This window comes from Thunnus thynnus, chromosome 19 (genome assembly GCF_963924715.1).
Source record: "Thunnus thynnus chromosome 19, fThuThy2.1, whole genome shotgun sequence".
Lineage (NCBI taxonomy): Eukaryota > Metazoa > Chordata > Actinopteri > Scombriformes > Scombridae > Thunnus > Thunnus thynnus.
In genome coordinates this window covers 871213-879078 of record NC_089535.1, presented here as the reverse complement: position 1 = coordinate 879078, position 7866 = coordinate 871213, and positions in this window count along the sequence as shown.

Here is a 7866-nt window from a genome sequence, read left to right as displayed (position 1 = left end):
GTAACAGTTTATATATGATGCCTGTAACATGTTACTGTCCCTCCACCAGTTTACTGACATTTCTGTCAGCATGAGTCACTTCAGAAAACATCTCAGCCTCGTATTGACTGAAACGCATGAGAAAAACATTCAAATCATTCAAGTGAAAGAAGCTAAAGAAACATAATGTGTATGTGTAGAAGATGATGTGACTGGTGTTTCTCTGTAACAGCAGGGAGGCTGTTGTACTCCACATGAAGCAACAGGGGGCATCTTCACTTCGTATTAAACCTGAGCTGTTAGCTGTGTTCACTTCCTCTCTACATATTAACACAACACACTGTGGACTCTTTATACTTCATTCTTGACCTCAGAAACAGCAGCTGACGAAAACTAGCACACTGAGTATTTAGAGTTAATATAAAACAAATCTCTGTTCTTTACTGATTTGGACAAACAGGAGATACAAGACATGCTGACAGTTGGACATCAATTGAAATTAAACTGAATGACTTTAATTAACTTTATTTATTTATTTATTTTTGGTTTTGTTTCTTTGTGAGGACTTTTATCATTAATGTGTGTTTGTCCAGCTGTGACAAGCTCCTTTTGCTTTCTGCAATGGGTTATAAAGGCCTCAGTATGTTTAAGATGAAGCACCTGAAATCTTGAAGCACCTGAAACCTTTCTGACGGTGGACTTTGAGGAGAAAAGTACTGGAACTTCCTGAAACCGACAATCTGACATCAAACCCAGTTTACTCAGTGATTGGTCAGCTGTTAGGAGGTCAGAAAATAAGCAGCACAGTATCTCCTTATAATTAGTCTCTATACCAAACATCTGGACCATAAATCTATTTTTCATTCATTACAACTTCAGTAGTTAACAAAATGTGAGCATAGAGAGTATGCGCTCAGGTTTTTATTAAGGTTTAATGGAGAAAAAACATTCACAATCACATTACATTATGGTCCTTTGTTATAATAATGTCAAAAAACATATTGAATGTGAAGAATGCAACAACATTTTAGAATTTTTGAAAAATGATTGATCAAATTTAACCCAGGATACCCTCAACAGTATGTACAAAAATGTGAATCAGCTGCACAAAACATAAAATAATTTCTGAACACTGAAAATATTTTAAATTTTTGTATATTCTGAGACTGACGTTTTTACTTTAGAAAAAGTCATGAAAGTTTGAGGTTAACAGAAATGTGTTTGTTGTGTTTTTACTGCTCTCAAGTGCACAAATGTTTTGTACTAAAGTTTTGTGTTTTGTTGTTTGATGTTATCTTTCGAGGTTAATTATGATGTGTTGTTCAAAATGTTGGCATTATAAGCTTTAACTTCAGCCTAAAGCTTTTTCAGACTGCAGACATCTTTAAGTTGTGTTATTGTGCTGTTATCAGCTGTGTTATTGAGTATCTGCGTCTTTTGTATGTGTTTATATGAATTTGTATATTTAAACACGTTACCTAATTTCTGTTATTGATTGTAGACCGAAATAAATCCTGCAACTGGGTCAAGTCTGACCTGAAAATTATGTAAGGGTTCAGATTAAGGTGGAGGGGACTTTAAGTTTCTATCTGATGTAAACAGCATCATGTACTGACTTGCTTCCTCTTTGGTTTTTTTTGTCTCTGTAGGTCATGTAAATAGTGTCTGATGAGCCCACGTAGGCACATTTGAGTTTCTGATGCTTTAATAAAAATATTGAAATTTAGCTACTTATTTTTTCAATATCACTTTAAATTTTCTGCATTATCTATTTGTGTACTTTAACGTATCCTTAATTTTTCTATTTTTATTATTTGAGTATTACTTACTCCTGACATTGTCAATCATCACAATCATTGTTATTTTTTACACTGCCCAAATCAATAAAAAGATTATTTAAAAAAAGGTCAGTAGTTTTAGTGATGATATGAGTGTCAGACTGATGTGTTTGAAGTTTTATTTTGATATTTCCCAGCAGGACATGTAATGATGTCTGAATGTAAAGACATGAAGAACAGACGTTGGTCGTCCTGTTAAATAAATGAACCTGCAAAACAAACAGATCCTAAGAGTCCTATCAATAAAGCTTGTGAAATGTTTAGTTTATGTAAACCCACCACAGTAGATTGTTCAGATTTCTTTAATACTGTAGATAATGTTATTTGTATTCAGGCTGTGAACTGTGAGGTTCACAGGTTTATTGTATTTCCCGCCATTGTTAGACTGTTTACAGTTGGTCATTTAGTAAACACAGTTAAAGGTGTATCGTGATGTTTTCGAGGGTTAGGGTTAGAGCTGAATAGAATGATAGCTGCATGTGACTGCTGTTCTTGGTTGTAATATCAACTTTAGTTGTTGTGGATGGTCAGCATGGCATCTTTAGTATAATGCTGTATTATAAAATGTACAAACAACAACATGGCCTTGAGTACAATCAGTACAATGGATGCTAACATGAGTTTTGGAATTAAATTATGATTTATCTAACCTCAAATCTTCAGTTTATTATCTTCTTGCAAACTGACCTTTAGTAAAATATGTGTTCAAAATCAGATTCAGACATTCCTCAACACCAGTTTTCTCTGAAAATGAAAGAACATCTCTGTTCTCACGCTGGAACATGTTGAAAATTTAATCTGTGTATTCATGAGAACACTATCAGTGTTTCATCTGATAACTTCAGTCTTTTATTGTATCTCATGAGGAAATGGACTGTATTTTCTCATCCGTCTGTTCACTTGATCACACTCACAGAAAATGTGAATGTGATCAATTATCACCTCAAAGTGACCTCTGCAGAGAAACTTCACTGCTGCTGTGTTAAGATCCTGCAGTGACGTCACCATCTAGTGCTGAGTGCCAGAGTGAAAGTTAAAGCCTGTTGTCTTGGTTGCCTTTGGTCCTGTGGTTTGTGTCTGTGTGTTTGCAGGTCCTTGGATGGGTGGAGCCGATGTCATGCGAGTACTAACAGGGAAAACCTGGCCAGTGCCTGTTGTGGAAATTTACTCTCAAGAAAGAGGCACACGGAGACATAAAGAAAGCATTAAACATTGTTACTTGTTGAAGCAGTTGTAAACACTGTACAATCCATCACATCATCAGTAACAATTATACAAACGTCCAAACACAAACAAAAATACAATCATCTTGTATTTTTGGAGAGAAAGCATGTTGTTCAGCTGGCCCTTTCCCTAAAGCCAGCCCTTTCTCTAAAGATTGTGAACTCAAACTAGACAGCTTTATACCTCTCCAGAAGCAAAGCTAAAAACAGTCTGGTCCCTAAATGGACACTTCCACAAACCGTTAAACCTTCTTACAAACAAGCATGGTCTCTAAAACAGCAAGCTTAAGACAAAGATATCTCTAGCTAACCCCAGAGGTCAGCAAGCAACCCTCAGATAGAAACAGGTTCAAGAGTTCAACTAGCCTAGGAGTAGGATTTCTTCACCAACATGTATCCCCAAAATGACAATGACATTACATCACATTCAGTTGATAACAAACATTGACTCCTTAGTTTGAAAACATTTGTAACATATATACAAAAGATTTATAAAATGATAACCTACTATTCAATTTTCTTTCACATGCCCCAGAAAGTATTTAAACCCACCTGCCTGCCTGATTCCAGTCCCTCTCTGATCCCTTCTACACTCACCACGCTGTGGTTGTTTTTTGCGTTGCCTTTTTGGTTTTTTCTCTGCAATGACAACACGCACCTCACATTATACAACACATCCATACACTTTCAAACACCACTGATACTGACTTCCACACCCCATTGCAATTATTGTTATTTACTTTAATAAACTTCAGTTTATTATTGCTGAGTTTGGTCGTGCGTCTTCCTCCTTTGTTGTGGCCGCTAGCCGGTCATAACAACATAAACAACAACTAATTCATTGTTTGTTGTGAATATATTATTGATTATTGATTGAGGCCCTTCCACCCCCTGATCACCTTTTATACACCCAATTGAAAAAAGGGAAATACATGTATGTGATGCCTATACTGTTCTTGTCCTGTTCAGGTGTCACATACTTCAAAACAACTCAACTAAAAACACATCAGTGAATAAGTTTTATACTTTACATGTTGTGTTGCTACACAGATGACACTTCTGAAAGTTTGTTTCTGAGATTCAGGTATGCAGGTGATGAGATACACATGTCTGCTGATGGTTTCATGCTATTCCACTGATCATCACTTTGTATATGATATTGGTAGCAGTAATATATATAATATAATATATAATATGTAGCAGAGGCAGAGAGGAAGAAGACTGATAATCAATGTAAAACATACATGATAACGATGCTGGTTACAAAATACTAACAAAAGTGGATTTGCAAATGTTTCATGAAGAAGAAGATAAACTAAACATTTACCACAACTGTGGTATTTTATTTTTTAATTTTTTAAATTTTTTATTGATCCATAAACAAGAGAACAGACAAACAGGGGGTTACATAAGAAAAACTACTGCTGGTCACAAAGGGCCTTAAGTCTTACAGAGTAAAAAGTGATAACTAACAAAATGAGGTTACAGGTTATCAGTCCACAACAATCTACTCCAACTAATCATTCCCATGCAAGTCCACAAAATCCACTTTTAGAGTCCAGGTCTTACTGGGAAGGAAAGGCTCCAATATTTTGTAGAACTGAAATGATTTGACCTTCAAGAAAAAGCTTCATCAGCATGAATTCCAGGTTAGATCTGATCCACTGTGTTATGACAGGAGGGTGTTCAGATATTCACTGTAACAGTAGAATCTGGTTGTTAGTTTGGAAGAATTTTGTTTATTATAAATTTCTCTCTCTAGGAGTGCAGCAGACCCTGCAGGTTCACTTAAAGGAGGACAAATAAGAGCCCAAGGGCCCTGAAAGTAAACGGGCATTGCTTCAGACTTTGTATAATTTATTTTATAGTTAAATATCAAAATGTATTAATGTTTTGAATTATTCTGCTGATAGATGTTTCAGAGTTACACACATACAGCCGTATACATCCACATATTGTGAAATTTAGTGATTTCTTGATCTTACAGCTATGCCCTCCACTAGAGCATCACTACTGATAGCTTCTGCCAGGGGCTCAATCACAAGTGCAAATAATTGTGGGGATACTGGGCAGCCCTGCCTCGTCCCTCTGCCCAGGAGGATACAAGGGATCACATACCATTTGTCAGGACAAAGTCATGTGGTGATTCGTATAAAATTTATATCCAATTTACAAAATAAGGGCCAAGATCAAATTTAGTTAAGGCTCATAAAAGATGTGGCCGTTCTTTTCAGCTTCAGTGAAATAACTAAAGACTTTAAATAAGACTAATAATTTATATGCACCATCTGCTCCTGTTTTATCTGAATTGTTATGCGCTGTAATTATTTATGTGTCCTTGTATGCATGCGTATGTTTCTTTGTTTTTATGTATGATGATATATATGCTCATATTTTATGTCATTATACATGTATTGCTCTTGGTCTTGTGAAGCACATTGTGATGTTTTCTTTATGAAATGTTCTCTATAAAATAAAACTTAAATTTAAACTTTTGCTGTAAGTTTTCCTTCTATGTTTAATAAAGATATTGATCTGTAGGATGAGAACCATCTGGTCCGGGGATTTATTCATTTGTAATTCAGTTATAGCTTAGATTACTTCTACAAAGTTCACTGGCCTGTTCATCATCTCTTTCATCATCTCTTCTTTTCAGCTGAAATTTGGATTCTCCAGAAAGACCTCTATATCTTGGTTACTGAGTACAGTTGTTTCAGTTCAAAAAAGCTTCTCATAAAATGATTTAAAAGCAGAGTTGATGTTGATTGCTGTATACGTAAAGTACTTTTAAAAATGTTGAAAGTTTAAAAAAAACACACACACACATTTCTGTTTTTCAAAAGTCTTCCTACAGTTCTCCTTACTAACATGCAGCTCAGCACAACAGTTAACCTCATATCCAAAATGCACAAAATGCAACAGAAACACCTCTCATATTGTGTTTGTGTTGGTGTTTCTCTGGTCATGTGATTTCAGAGAAATGATCCGACCTAAAAAAAAATCCTGTAGAACAGAAACTAACAGGATGAAGCATGTCTGGTTGTTTGTTGAGTTGTTTGCATTTCAGTGAAGTTTTGACTCTGATATGTATCTCTGCAGAGAATATCAACACCTTATCATCATTTAAAAAATATGCCTGACATTTTGTCCCACAAAAGGGAAGAAAAGCCCAAATCATAAATGGTTAAAAAGCATAAAATCAACTGAAGCCAAAAAGAAGCATAACAATGTTCTAAAGAAGCTGAACATGTCATTCCACATCAAGTAGAAACCTGTGTAGAAACCACATCAAATAGAAACCTTTATGTATACATGATAGGTTAGCTGATCATAAATGCGTTTTTACAGCAACGCCCTGTTTACAGGTAAATGAAATGAGTCACTCTTTGAGTTTCTGATGCAAGTTATTAATCAATGATCACTGATTCACACATCAGACGCTCCAGAGGCAAAGATTTTATAATTTCTCTTAGAGTTAAATGTATGGACCTTGGTGGACCTTGAAGAATCTTTTTAGATACATCAGTTAGTTACAGTCTCATGTCATTAGAGCTCATGAGTCACACATGGTTGGGTCTGATGTTTTTGTAGGTTTAGGTGTCTGGGAGTTCAGATGTTTTTTTTAGTTGCAGCCATATTGGATCCAAAAACATCCTTTCAACTATTCAACCATTGCTGAGACCTGGTGACTGTATACAGATAATTGTATAGTTTATGTAAATACATGATATTGCTTTATATTTGACTTCAGCTATAATCTAAAGACATAGCAAAATGCTGCTTTTGAGTCCATTCAGAGAGCTTATCACTGATCTGCAGCTACTCTGGAATATATATAACATAAATAGATATTTCACACATGAAATATCTATTTATGTTGTTTATTGAGCATGTTGTAGATGTCTACTGTTTTAATATGTTCAAAATAAAGTCTACTCTATTCTATTCTATTCTATTCTATTCTATTCTATTCTATTCTAGGGTCCTCCAGTTTTCTTTCACATGATCTGATACAGGACACTTCCCAACAGTACAGCGACCTCCTTTCATGACCTCACATCATGAGGGACTTCGGGCCACTGTGCATCCAGAAAAGTGACACTTCTCCTCACAGAATGTGAAGCAGACAGCTCCTTTATGAAACAAATTCAATAACCACTTCTTACTTTCTATAGGTTCTGCATCTTTATAGGGCTCATCAACTTCTACAGTGAAACTCTGTAAACTGATCCATTCCTCTCATTGTTATTGTAACTTCATGTTTATCCTCTTAACATCCACCCTTTTTTTTTGAATTTTCATATATTTGGCATACCCAAATGGAAAAGCTTACAACACAAGAACTGTGAGGCCAAAATGCATTTATTAGGCTTCATTTGAAAGGTAACATGTTCTAGTTTCTGGAAATGTGCTTGTTTAGCATGTGGCTAAAACACAACAAAACTACATCAGTTCAAATACGGCTCAAAAAATGTTTTTGGTCCTCATCTATAATGACTCATATTTGGATAACAATAACTAGAACATGCTTTATGCCATAAGTATGTAAATCACCACATACCGTCTGTATCTTGTCAAGCACACCTGTATAATATTCCAGATCTTTTGGCCTAATCTTAGGGGAGCTTTTTAGTTTGTGATGTCACTGGTGTCCCCAAATCTCTCCAAAACGTCTCCAAGTGGCCAAATTGTGCCAATTGTGCTTTTACTCATTACTGGGTGACACTAAGCCACTTACAACTGGCTTAAGCGGGTTGCCAGCGACCCAGTCGATGTTAAGAGGTTAAGGTCATCTAGGTCATCTGCCCAGTCTTCATTCATTCTTT